Source organism: Staurois parvus, unplaced genomic scaffold, assembly GCF_062004578.1.
Source record: "Staurois parvus isolate SC_StPar_1 unplaced genomic scaffold, SC_StPar_1.0 ptg000082l, whole genome shotgun sequence".
NCBI lineage: Eukaryota > Metazoa > Chordata > Amphibia > Anura > Ranidae > Staurois > Staurois parvus.
The window spans coordinates 3,542,602-3,557,077 of NW_028317878.1; the positions used below are offsets into that span (position 1 = coordinate 3,542,602).

The window sequence follows — 14,476 nt, forward strand, 5'->3', positions numbered from 1 at the left end:
TTCCAACAGCATTTATTTCCTAGAAAGAAAGAAGCAAGAGAGGATCTAGGAAAGAGAAGAGTGAATATGTCAAATTGACATTTTGAGCAGGTTTGTGTACATTTCCTAAATTGTCTTAAATTTTCAGTTTTTCATTTCTCTGTGGACTTCCTTCATTGGGCTGCACAGTGGCTAAATGGTTAACACTTCTGCCTGGCAGTACTAGGGTCGCTGGTTCAAATCTCAGCTACGGCACCACCTGCCTGGAGTTTGCATGTTCTCCCTGTGCTTGTGTGGGTTTCCTCCAGGTACTCTGGTTTCCTCCCACACTCCAAAGATATGCTGGTAGGTTAATTGGATCCTGTCTAAATTGGCCCTAATATGTGTATGTATGAATGTAAGTTAGGGACCTTAGATTGTACACTCCTTGAGGGTTAGGGACTGATGTGAATGTACAATATATATGTGATGGCGCTGTATAAGTACCTGAAATAAATAAATAAATTTGCACCGGCAGGGCTAAACTACATACAGGCATAAGATAGCAGCATAGAGAACCTTTCTGAGTCAAATGTTTAAGAGATTTTTCAAAATAAAGATCTATCTAAAGCAGTGGTTCTCAACCTTCCTAATGCCGCGACCCCTTAATACAGTTCCTCATGTTGTGGTGACCCCCAACCATAAAATTATTTTCGTTGCTACTTCATAACTGTAATTTTGCAGTGGGAGGAGTAGTGCCACGTCATTGGTGTCAGTGGGAGGAATAGTGTCCCATCACTGATGTCAATGGGAGGAATAGTGCCCCATCATTGGTATCAGTGGGGGGAATAGTGCCCCATCATTGGTGTCAGTGGGAGGAATAGTGCCCCATCATTGGTGTCAGTGGGAGGAATAGTGCCCCATCATTGGTGTCAGTGGGAGGAATAGTGCCCCATCATTGGTGTCAGTGGGAGGAATAGTGCCCCATCATAGGTGTCAGTGGGAGGAATAGTGCCCCATCATTGGTGTCAGTGGGAGGAATAGTGCCCCATCATAGGTGTCAGTGGGGGGAATAGTGCCCCATCATTGGTGTCAGTGGGGGGAATAGTGCCCCATCATTGGTGTCAGTGGGGGGAATAGTGCCCCATCATTGGTGTCAGTGGGGGGAATAGTGCCCCATCATTGGTGTCAGTGGGAGGAATAGTGCCCCATCACTGGTATCAGTGGAAGGAATAGTGCCCCAACACTGGTGTCAGTGAGAGGAATAGTGCCCCATCATTGGTGTCAGTGGGGGGAATAGTGCCCCATCATTGGTGTCAGTGGGGGGAATAGTGCCCCATCATTGGTGTCAGTGGGAGGAATAGTGCCCCATCACTGGTATCAGTGGAAGGAATAGTGCCCCAACACTGGTGTCAGTGAGAGGAATAGTGCCCCATCATTGGTATCAGTGGGAGGAATAGTGCCCCATCATTGGTGTCAGTGGGAGGAATAGTGCCCCATCATTGGTATCAGTGGGAGGAATAGTGTCCCCATCATTGGTGTCAGTGGGAGGAATAGTGCCCCATCATTGGTATCAGGGGGAGGAATAGTGCCCCATCGTTGGTGTCAGTGGGAAGTATAGTGCCCCATCGTTGGTGTCAGTGGGAGGAATAGTGCCCCATCGTTGGTGTCAGTGGGAGGAATAGTGCCCCATCGTTGGTGTCAGTGGGAGGAATAGTGCCCCATCGTTGGTGTCAGGGGGAGGAATAGTGTCCCATCGTTGGTGTCAGTGGGAGGAATAGTGCCCCATCGTTGGTATCAGTGGGAGGAATAGTGCCCCATCGTTGGTGTCAGTGGGAGGAATAGTGCCCCATCGTTGGTGTCAGTGGGGGGAGGAATAGTGCCCCATCATTGGTGTCAGTGGGAGGAATAGTGCCCCATCATAGGTGTCAGTGGGGGGAATAGTGCCCCATCATTGGTGTCAGTGGGGGGAATAGTGCCCCATCATTGGTGTCAGTGGGGGGAATAGTGCCCCATCATTGGTGTCAGTGGGAGGAATAGTGCCCCATCATTGGTATCAGTGGGAGGAATAGTGCCCCATCATTGGTGTCAGTGGGAGGAATAGTGCCCCATCATTGGTATCAGGGGGAGGAATAGTGCCCCATCGTTGTTGTCAGTGGGAAGTATAGTGCCCCATCGTTGGTGTCAGTGGGAGGAATAGTGCCCCATCGTTGGTGTCAGTGGGAGGAATAGTGCCCCATCGTTGGTGTCAGTGGGAGGAATAGTGCCCCATCGTTGGTGTCAGTGGGAGGAATAGTGCCCCATCGTTGGTGTCAGGGGGAGGAATAGTGTCCCATCGTTGGTGTCAGTGGGAGGAATAGTGCCCCATCGTTGGTATCAGTGGGAGGAATAGTGCCCCATCGTTGATGTCAGTGGGAGGAATAGTGCCCCATCGTTGGTGTCAGTGGGGGGAGGAATAGTGCCCCATCATTGGTGTCAGTGGGAGGAATAGTGCCCCATCACTGGTGTCAGTGGGAGGAATAGTGTCCCATCACTGATGTCAGTGGGAGGAAAAGTGTCCCATCACTGGTATCAGTGGGAGGAATAGTGCCCCAACACTGGTGTCAGTGGGAGGAATAGTGCCCCATCATTGGTATCAGTGGGAGGAAAAGTGCCCCATCATTGGTGTCAGTGGGAGGAATAGTGCCCCATCATTGGTATCAGTGAGAGGAATAGTGTCCCCATCATTGGTGTCAGTGGGAGGAATAGTGCCCCATCATTGGTATGAGGGGGAGCAATAGTGCCCCAACATTGGTGTCAGTGGGAGGAATAGTGCCCCATCATTGGTATCAGTGGGAGGAATAGTGCCCCATCATTGGTATCAGTGGGAGGAATAGTGCCCCAACACTGGTGTCAGTGGGAGGAATAGTGCCCCATCGTTGGTGTCAGTGGGAGGAATAGTGCCCCATCGTTGGTGTCAGTGGGAGGAATAGTGCCCCATCGTTGGTATCAGGGGGAGCAATAGTGCCCCAACATTGGTGTCAGTGGGAGGAATAGTGCCCCATCGTTGGTATCAGGGGGAGCAATAGTGCCCCAACATTGGTGTCAGTGGGAGGAATAGTGCCCCATCGTTGGTGTCAGTGGGGGGAGGAATAGTGCCCCATCGTTGGTGTCAGTGGGGGGAGGAATAGTGCCCCATCATTGGTATTAGTGACACCAATGATTGGGCACTATTCCTCCCACTGACACCAATGATACTTATCTTGCTGACCCCTGCTCCAGCCTGGGCTCGCTCCCTCCCTCCCTCTCCCATGGTACAGACACTTACCGGTCAGATGTCTTCCTTCTCCGGCCGCTCTCCTCCTCTTCACTCGCTCGATCTTCGCAGTGCCGCTCGGCTCCTCCTTTCCAAGCTCCACCTCCTCGCCGGTGATTGGCTGCCTGTGTGCATCTCCTGAGCTACAGTTCCGGCGGCCAATCACCGATGAGGATTGATCCCGGGGGTGTGTCCAGATGACAGGGACTGCATGTCATCCCGCCCACACCTGGAGTCGGATAGAGGAGCGGTGTCTCGGTTCCTAAGGCCATCGGAAATATGTGTTTGACGATGGTCTTAGGCGACCCCTGGGAAAGTGTCGTTCGACCCCCAAAGGGGTCGCAACCCCCAGGTTGAGAACCGCTGATCTAAAGAAAGATAATATGCTGGTTGTTTTCTGTTAGACAAAAAAATCTTCTTGGATGTCTACTAATTGAATATAAGAAAATGGAACCATCATACATAACTCCTTACTACAAAATGCTCAAGTGTGATGTTCAGACTTTAATGGACCTTCATTCACCCACTTTCCAGGTATGTGTAGTCACAATGCTTTGCCGCCCTCTCAGGGCTGAATAAGTCCTAATAGCTAGAGAAACACAAAAGAAGAGGGCATACCAGCCTTGAAATTTACCTTAAAAAACGTTTTATTTCAGGCTCTCATAAAGAGGGGATTCTTCTCTCGAAACGCATCAGCAACATAAGTCTGAGTGACATCCTCCCAAGATTGGAAAACATAAAGTGGCTTGACAGCATGGATCTTTTATCATTCTGATGGGCTTGTGACATACAGCTGTTTGTGAGTATATATTTTTATGTTTTTACATCAAGAAACATTTTTAAGGTAATATGCAAGGCTGGTGTGCTTTCTTCTTTTGTGTTTCTCAATCACAGTCTTACATCTATGGATAGCCTAAAGCTGACCATGGAAAATAAAGGGTCAGATTTGCAGGTGTGATTGAACTGCCCTCAGTGATCTATTTTAGCCAGTATATCAATAAACACAAATAATCACATTGGGCATAAGGAGATAGGTGGGATTTGTATTCACCCAAATGAGTCATTTCCTAAAGTGTCTACAGGTGCCCACTAGACTTTAGATCATTACTGGATCCAGTCAAAAATAATCAACATCTAAGTATTCAAAGTATATGTAAGTCATTACAATGACTCCTTTATTTGCCCCATTTTGGCCTGCTAAATATGCAATGGTAAGGAATGTGTGATATCTGTCTGACAAGTGCAACAATTACCTGTTAATTTTGCCACAAATTTTGTGAGTTACTAACTTCCTGTGTTCTTGGCCTGTGCACAAGGGGGGGTTATGAAGAAGAGGAGAGTGCGGAGAGATGGGGAGAGGTCTGAGGTCTTTGTAATCCATCAAAAAAGAATTAGGCAGGACTGACACCACATGCACAGAAATTCAGAGCTAAAAATACACTGTGTTGTCATATCAAAGAGGAAGGTAGAGTGGTAAAATGTTTTATTACTGCTTTTGGTAAAAGGACAAAATGTAAAGAAGAAATGGTGTTTCTTGGGGATGTGGATGGTGTGGTTCACCTCTGCCTGTTCTAGATGTTGTCTATATCAATGATTTTCTTTAAGGGATCAGTACAGTCTTTGTGTGTTGGGGATGGGCTGTGCTATACCACATTCTGTCTTGATGTTTATTGTTCTTTCTGTATGATTTATGTAATTTCTTCAAAATAAAGAATATTTAAAAAAAAATTATTATAATTTCTACATATATGCATAGCTGAAGCACTGGGAGGCCCCATAACAAAGTGTGTAAAAACAGATGTATTTTTTACATTTATTATAAAGTTATGTTATGTGGAAATACAAAAAAAAGAAGAAGGTAGAAAGTAGAAGCATATTATAATTCTGGCCCTATATATCTCGCACATATGGGGAAGTGTACATGCATTGCAGAGATGCCTTAATTGTGTTTATTTCCTCAACATATTCTTTAACCACTTGCCAAACCACCACAGTAGATATACTGCGACGGAGAGACACATACAGGCCTGTAACATGTGATTAGCTGTAGCCAATCACAGGTCACTAGTAATCACAGCTGTCATGAATGAAACTCATTCATGACAGTTCAAAGCATTGCTGGTACAAATATTTTTATTGTATCAGCAATCAAAGTGTTAAAAAAAACCATGATCGCTCCCCCAGAGTAGTACAGTGTTACTATGTTATCACTGGACTAATATGATAAAAGCATGCAAAAAAAAATTTAAAAATAGTAAAAACATTTTAAAAAGTAAAAAACTGGGATGGTATATGTACTCTCCTGTCGTTTTAATGGCCTCAAGAAATGAGCTAGGCCATCAGTGCATCAGGATTGATCAGTTTTCAAATAGGTATCCTATAGTTTGTAGATGCTATAGCTTTCACACAAACCAATTAATATACACTTATTGTGATTTTTTTTTTTTTACCAAACACATGTAGCAAAATAGATTTTGGTCTAAATGTATTGTTTTTTTTCAACATTTTTGTTTTTCTATATATAGTAAAAAATTTAAAAAACTCACCGGTGATTAAATGGATTCGTTTTTTTCTCATTCCACCAATGGGTTGAACTAGTGCCATTTGCTCTCCTATGATCCAGAATCAGCTGTCAGCTGACATCACAGATCTGCTCTAGGCTGTGGAAGGATTCTGACCATAATGTCAGGATCCATCCAGCTGACTCCAGCTCTCAGTGTGTGCCCCCTTCTCCAGCCTATCCCTCCAGTGAGTGTTTGAGGGGCAGAGCAGAGAGCCGTGACTGAGCCTGGGTTCAACCTTGTGCAGTGCGGCATATCGCATGTATTCACAGAGGAACCGCACCGCATTCCAGTGCAAATCAAATGTGAATTCTGTGCGGTGCGATTTGAGCCATACATTTTATATGGCTCAAATCGCACCACATCCCACCATAAAAAGGTGCAGGACCCTTTTTTTGGTTCACACCAGAATCAGAGCACATGGGTATTCACACCGATTCTGCACATCTCACCGCAGTTTGTTGGCAGATTTCGGGTTGTTGTTAACTTAACATACACAACCGCAGCGGTTCGAATGAATGGGGTGCGATTGTGATGTGGTGCGGAATTCATACTGAAACCACTGCGCATTCCACACCGTATCAGTGTGAACCCAGGCTGACAGTCACTCTTCTTTGCTCTGAGAAGACCGAGAGCTGAGCGATCAGAGGTCATGTGGCTGCAGGGGCGGACTGACCATTTGGAAACTCGGGCACTGCCCGAGGGCCCGGGGTCAGTAGGGGGCCCCGTGAGATGCCCCTGGTACCTTTTTGATTAACTTTTTTGAGTTTGGGCAAGGACACAGGGGCCCCATCATCCCCTATTGCCCGAGGGCCCCATGAGTTGTCAGTCCGCCCCTGTGTGGCTGTTCAGTTCCCGGTGTTAGAGCCAACATAAGACAGCTTTCAGCATCACAGTGATGTTGCAGCATTGAGGTGAGTATCAATGTTTGTTGTTTTATTAACCCATACATCTCCTTTAAGTCTAAAAGATGGAAAAATAATATTATTGATGTATAAATATTTAAATCCCACAGAATTAAATATTGGATGCTAATATTTATTTTATTTATTTAGGCTCCCACCATTCCTAAGCAATTGATGACATAATCTATGCTGAATAGGAGGATCAACCAGACTAAACTGTAATGTTCCCCTTCAATAGAGATGTGAAGTGAAATGACCAAAATCCAGGTATTTGGTCCATTACTAGATGGGATTTCTAGAATCAGTTTCTTAAAAACAGTTAATATTCAGTTAATTCTTTAAATATATTTGAATTTAATGTAGTAGGATGGGCACGGGGAAAGCACTATCATTTCATGTCAGGATAATTGTAACAGCTGAGCTAAGCTGCCAATACATATGTATGTACACAATCAAATATAGGCACGTATTATGATATGCTACAGTTTTTGTATACTACAGACTTGTCATACTGGTCTGTCCAACATTTTGATTATGGTCGGTCCCTTTAACCTTAAGGTGTCTCTATTTGTGTGCAATTCCCTCACATACTTCACTAGACCTACTTTTCAGAGACTTAAATCATTTATTGACATGCTGAGATCTCCTTTCTTAAAGTGGAGTTCCACTCACTCTGTAAAAAAATAAAAGTCGGTAGGTAGGTGCTGACTTTTTTAAAAAACAGCCACTTACCTGTCCCTTGATCCAGCGTTGCCTCCGCCACAGCCTGTTTCACTGGCCATCCTGTGTTTCAGGCACCGGCATCTTCAGTGTGGGCACCCGGCTGTGACAGCTTGTGGCTTCACAGCCAGGTGCCCACTGTGCATGCACGAGCAGGGGCAGACTGACAACTCATGGGGCCCCCGGGCAATAAGCGATCATGGGGCCCCTGTGTCCTCACCCACACTTAAAAAAGCCTATGAAAGGTACCAGGGACATCTCATGGGGCCCCCTACTGACCCCAGGCCCTTGGGCAGTGCCCGAGTTACCCAATGGTCAGTCTGCCCCTGTGCACGAGTAGTGCTGCGCTTCCTGAATGGCCCCGTCATCTTCTGGGACCTGTCACGTGTCCCACAAGACTTCGGGGAGAGAGGGTAGGAGGACAACTTCCGTTTCCGATCGCCTAGGTGACCACAGCGGAAGTGGAAACGGGTACCTGTCAAATTCTGGTACCTGTTCCCTCCCCGCTCCCCAAAGGTGCTAATCCTTAATGGGGAGTGGGGGACCAATCTTTAAAGCGGAACTTCCCCTTTTGGGTGGAACTCCACTTTAATTTAGGAAAAAAAAAATCAAAACATGAAAGCAGACCATCACCAACTCATACATGGAAAGGGGGGGTGGTACTTTCATCCACTTTGAATTAATTAGGCAAGTTTAATAAAGGTGTATGAAAAAAATGTGGGTACACAACAGAAATGCACATATTATATGTTGTGTTGCTGCATGTTGATTGCACATGTTGGTTGACATTGCATTGCTTTGCATTATACTCTATAAAGATTTCCATTCTGACTTGAATTGCAAAAATCAGGTTAATGCTCCTAAAAAAATGCAGTACTTTTTCACAATGCACTTTCACACTTTTCTAATTGAAACTGATGGGATTTGTTGACTAAAGTGGTAGAGAATGTTCACTTTTCATAGTGCATGCTGGTAAATAAAATGAACCTGTGTTCACTCTGAATGCACACTCATACAAGGGAAATGGAGAAAATTATTTTTTCTATCACAAGACTGGCTTATTGAAGTGAACTCAGCTGTATTTACTTTTGCTCATGCATTTTTCTGCAGTTGATTAAAAAAATTTAACAAAGTGCACAGCAATGTGACCAGTGTAGAAAAGCCCTACAAATGAGGAAAGCACCGGAGGTAACAGAAAGTTCATTACAGTTTCCCTATTCCCTGTAATAGAATGGACAATACATGGAAAGGAGCTCCTGAAACCAATACAAATCCCCCATTGCTGAACTTGCAAACAAACCCATGTCCAAGATGATCCTACATTTCCACACTGCATTATTACAGACACAGGGCAGTATTAGATGGCTCTAAAACATGGCCAGAATTGAAGTAAAAACTACCGTATTTACCACAACATGAACACATTTCTGATCTGCTGGGTTGGCGGCTTTTTGCTTTTTTTTTAATCTACCTCACCATAACCTGTCTGCTTGTCCAATAATCTGCTCTAGAACACTATAACTTTGCTTCCTAAACTTTTAGTTGTCATTTTTTGTATTCTCTTTCATGGGTGAAAATCAGGAAAAAAAGAAATTATGGAGAAATGATATCATTACTGATAATTTCTTGTTCTGGTATATGAATAGTATTTTTATTAATTTCTCCAAGAAAAGAGAAAGGGGTGTATGATCATTTGCATTGCTCACTTTATTTATCATAGCTAAGCAGGTCTGAACCAGGAAAAAAAAAACTCTACTAACTTGGTGTAATAGGAGCTTTACCTAGGTTGCTCTATATAAAGCTGGCCATAGATAAGCACACATCTCCTTGGAACAATGGTTGGAAGGATTTTGGGTCTTCATATGAAGAACACCAGGAACTGTCACAATTCATAACTTGTTTACAGAGCCTCATTGTGGTGTCTTTTTATCAGTTCTCCTGTATTCTCAGAGGAGACAGTTCTCCTCTGAATGTCTTTTTATGAAGCGGTGTAGATCGCTTCTCCGAATGAGGAGAGAAGCGATCTACAAACGCTTTGAACGATGGAAAACAGCTGCTGTTACTATAATCTCGCAAGATTACAGTAAGAGATCAGTCAAACACTGTTTACTAAGCAGTCCGCTGCTTCATTTGCGGTTCCCCCGATTTTCCACCTCTGGGCTGGAGAATCTGGAGGGAGAACACAGATCGCCAGTGAAGGGCTGACATCACTCCTTCATACACTGGCCATCCGTGTGCTGAGATGATCAGTGGAGAACATGTTCTCCGCTGATCATCTCTGTTTCCTAAACCACTAATGATCAGAGATCAGCAACGATCCTCAGGATTGCTGCTGATCTCTGTTTCATAAAAGGACACCTAAATTCTGTAGAAGAGAGAAGATTTGATTCAAAGCTCAATCAGGAGTATATCACACTTTTGTCATGTTGTCCATGGCTTGCTTTCCCAGCCAGCATGATGTAGGCATTTTTCAGATTTCTGTGGGTCCTTTTCAAAATACAGATTCATTACAGTAATAAGGTGCCCTAAGAGGGGTCTGTCAATTAAATGCTGTATGCAGAAGTTTGGGGGAGCACAACACAGCACACTGCAGCAGCAAAATGAGGTACCCTAGTATTCATGCCCAGTCAGCAAGGGCCCATTCACACCAATCCATTTCAAACCCAATACACTAGGCCCCCTTTCTCACAAGCAGCAATGCGGCAGTAAAAACAGGCAATTAATCCATGCTTTTACTACCCACCTAAAGCCTACCATAGCAGCTGAAGATGATAGTACATAAGCTTTGGCTGTGACAACTTAAACTCGACTTGTGTTATGACAGGCAGCATTACTTGTCAAACAGCCAAAAAAACAAATGTATTCAGAAGGTGGCAGGATAGCCTCCTGAATGCCTAGAAGCTGTTACTCTACCAGCGCATGAGAAGTGATTCACTGTTGTTGCTTTTCAGAAGGCAGTAAAGCCTGTTGCCTATGTGAAAAAGGGCTTGAGCAACATACATGAACAGGTAACATAACATCCATTTTCTAACGTACCGCTAACATACCACAAAGGAATGCCTAGGTTTCAAGGTACCCTAAATGCTCAGGCAGGTGGCCTAATGCATAATAGGACTGACTTATCAAAACAGTAGGGAACAGGTACTTAGCTTAGTACATAAAGCGAAGCTCTGTAGAATTTCTCCATACAGATATGTGCAAGGCAAAGGGGTCAATTCACTAAAGGTTACCGCATGCGATAACACTATCATGTGACTAATTAGCATAAATTATTGCAAGCGGTAACCAAATGTCCAATTCACAAAAAAAAAAACGATTCTGTGGTATTTAACGCAAAATTAAAAATGTGTCTGTAAATACCGCAAAAAAAAAAATGCGGTAAGCTGTTAAGTCCAATTCACAAACAGAACAGAAACTTAAAAGATGCAATATTTACCACCAGGGTTTTGCTGGCGGTATCATATGCGGTATTTTTTCAGATGCAGCAAGGCGGTCCCCCCAAACCCCTAGGGATCTGGTATGGATATTAAGTGGAACCCCATGGCAATTCTTTTTTAAAGAAATTGCGTGGGGTCCCCCCAGATCCATACCAGACTCAAAATCCCTTAGGATTGTGAGGGAACCCACACACCATTTTTTTTTTTATTTTGGTGTAGGGTTTTCCTTAAAATCCATACCAGACCCAAAGGCCCTGGTATGGATGGGGGAGGGGAGCCCACACTGTTTTTTTATCATTTGTAATTCCTGGCATGTTTTGTTTACATTCAGCTGTCAGGTGGACACGTCCTGACAGCTTAAGAGTCATCCATTGTTAAGGACCCTGCAGCTGACTTCCTTAAGAACCATCTACCTGTGATAAATTACGGCGTGGAAATATGCAGTAATTACTACAATACAGATATTTTACCGCAAGAGTTATTTACCACAAAATTCTTAGTGAATTGCACATTTGCCAAAAAGTTACCGCATTTTTTCAGTGTCGTTATTTAATGCTTAGTGAATAGACTCCTTTGTCTTTTTTTTTTCTCTTTTTTTCTTTTTCTTTCTTTCTTTCTTTCTTTCTTTCTCTCTTTCTTTCTTTCTTTTTTTCTTTCTCTTTTTTTTTCTTCTTTCTTTTTCTTTCTTTCTTTCTTTCTATCTTTCTATCTTTCTTTCTTTCTATCTTTCTTTGTTTCTTTCTGTCTTTCTTTCATCTTTCTTTCTTTCTTTCTTTCTTTCTTTCTTTCTTCCTTTCTATTTTGTTTTCTTTTTTTTGTTACTTGTTTAATATTTGGGCACACAAAGTGAACCCAGCTTCTAAGTGAGCATTTCTTACATCTTTACTAAATCAAGCCTATTAGAATTATCATCAGTTTGTAAATGTAACACATAAAAATATAAACCTATTAAAATGGTTTATCGCATTTTATTTTAACTTCAATGCCATTCCTTGATCTGCTACAATAATGGCTTAATAGAAACAAATAAATACATAAATTATTTCATGAATAAAGATTTATAACCATTTCCATTCAGAATCCGGTTTATGAAATACCATGGTCTTTTTATTTCTGTCTTTTATGGAGTGGAACACGTTTCTTGTGAACCTGCTTCCTATTTGTGTTTCTCACCAAAGTCTACTGGAATATTTAAGAAGGATTAGAAGTGTCGAATTTCGTCACTATTTTTACATGAAATCCGACAGAAGGTGACCTGTGGATTCATAGGTTTGGGTGGAATGATTTCTTTTGTAGGAGATATTTAAATGTAAGGCATTGAATATACAAGATTTAATAGGCAGCACCGACTCAGAGGTGTGATAGCTGCAACGTCAAAGTCACGTTTGCTGGAACAGTGCTGTACACATGAGTCTGCTCTATGTCCTCTGAAGTCGGCCCTAAAACTTCTAGAGACAGGGAAGGTGTCTGGGATTGATGTTAATTAAATATCATGTAAATGATGGATACTTGGGAACAGAACTGGGAACGTTCGTGTATATCTTTTTATCCAAATTATAATGTTCATATAACGTGACCTCGGAAGTAGAAGTGTTCCTGTTGTTACTAAAGCGTTGGTCATAATTTTTTATATATATTTATTTTTATATTTTTTTGTTTTAAAAATTAATTTTATTTTAATTTTTTATAATACATTCTTGTATTTAAAATCAGGTTTGAAATGACCAGAAGCACAAATCTTAAGAAAATAAAAGCATATAAAAATTGAGATGACAGATAAAAAGAAGAAAAAAAAAATGGAAAAATGGAATGACAAAAATAATGAAAAAAATGAATTACCTGAATAATGAAAAAATAAAATGATAGAAAATATCTTTGGAACAGCCAAAGATATAGACACACACACACACATATATATATATATATATATATATATATATATAGCTAACATCTTTTTTATTATTATTTATTTATTTTACATGTAATAAACTTTTTTGTCATATACATGCATACATTTATACATTATTTAATTTGTACAATCATTTTGTGTTACTTTTATGTTTATTGGTAGCAAAGTTTTTCTTCCCAACATTCACAGTTACATTTATGTTATTAATTTATCGCTGTAATATTTAGAGGTCTTTAGGTATATAAACAATATACAGTGTTCAATATTTCCCATGAGATCCAGTCAGTACTGTATTGCTTTTATATATTTTTTGCTATTATATATTGATCATATATGTTTTATTGCAGTTCCTATCTGTTGCACGCCTCTGCTACCCGAGACAAAATCAACAGCTACTAATAAAAAATGTTGAGACTCTTTGATTTATTAAATTGTAGTGACAAAATGAGGCAGAAAACAGCGCAGAAGATCTGTGGATGGAGTTAGCATCGCCCCTCTACTGTCCCAGGGACCTCACGTAGAGAACATCCCACAGTTATTCTACCATGTTTGTCCTGCAAATAATTCAAATACTTGTGAGAAAGGGACAAACGGGGAATATGGCTAAAACAGAAGCGTTCTATGTCCTTGGTAATTTTATTTATTGCTATCGCTGTTATATATATATTTATTGTGACAGGGTATATATTAGCTGTAAATCGTAGAGGAATCGCCCAGTTAAAAATATCGGAAAAAAGAACACACACTATATATATATATATATATATATATATATATATATATACAGCCCTACATAATCTGAATTGCCAGAAGTCCTGTCTGCTTCTTAAAGATTCAAGATTCCAGCTTGTGGCTGAGAATTGTTTTATTAACACCCTTCTCTTTTTGTGTTTCACTTAAAAGCATTAATTGCACAGAACTATTTTGTAAAGTGTCAGATAAATATGTAACATCGTATATGTGATAATAGGACAGAGGTAATAAGGGAGGATTGGAGAAAACTAAACGCTGCATAATATACAACAGACACCAATGACAAAAAAAAAACGCCGTTCAGCATATGTTTTCTTCTCCAGATACTACAGATACTGCAGGGTCCTTGGATATTGAGGGCCTGTTTATCAAATCAACACCCCCAGCAAAGCGCTGATGTACGTCAATAAACGGAGAAGTCTGTCACATGGACCTACACCGAACGAGCGGTCACAGGACTGCACATTACATGATGTGTATACAAATCTTGGATAGGCTATTCATTTTTTAACAGCTTGCAGATGGATCAAGATTTACACTTGAATGATAAAACACAACAAAAATAATATAACTATATAATTTTTGGTATTGTTTTATTATGCAAATGTTAATGTTGACCCATCTGAAAGTTTAAAATAATTGTATATATATATATATATATATATATATATATATATATATATCACATTTTGTATTTTATTATGTTTTATCATTTTATTATGCAAATGATAATCTTGATCCATCAGTAAATTGTATATAAATAACTTTTTGCAAATTGCAGATAAATCAAGATTAAGATTTGCACAATGGTGTCCATTTATGAACCAGCGGTAAATGATCGCTGCTCAGTTCTCCGGCATTCTCGGAGAACACAGTTCTCCTGTGAATGCAGTTTATGAAGCAGTTCTCCCAAGGAAGGGAGAACGGTCTCCAAACGC

At 41.4% G+C, this 14,476-nt stretch overlaps 1 long non-coding RNA gene across 5 annotated transcripts in view; it reads left to right on the forward strand.

Annotated features, from left to right (window-relative positions):
- LOC149468605 (uncharacterized) overlaps window positions 1–14,100 on the forward strand; it is a 73,021-nt gene extending 58,921 nt beyond the window's left edge. For 2 of the 5 annotated variants that reach the window (XR_016311672.1, XR_016311676.1), the window contains 5 exons: window positions 10–90; window positions 3,658–3,787; window positions 3,910–4,052; window positions 6,870–6,986; window positions 13,133–13,539. This is a non-coding gene — a long non-coding RNA (uncharacterized LOC149468605). Of the gene's footprint in view, window positions 1–9; window positions 91–3,657; window positions 3,788–3,909; window positions 4,053–6,869; window positions 6,987–13,132; window positions 13,540–13,861 lie in introns of those variants that run through there. The other 3 variants (XR_016311673.1, XR_016311674.1, XR_016311675.1) reach the window with 3 other exon arrangements.
- Window positions 14,101–14,476: the final 376 nt, after the last annotated feature.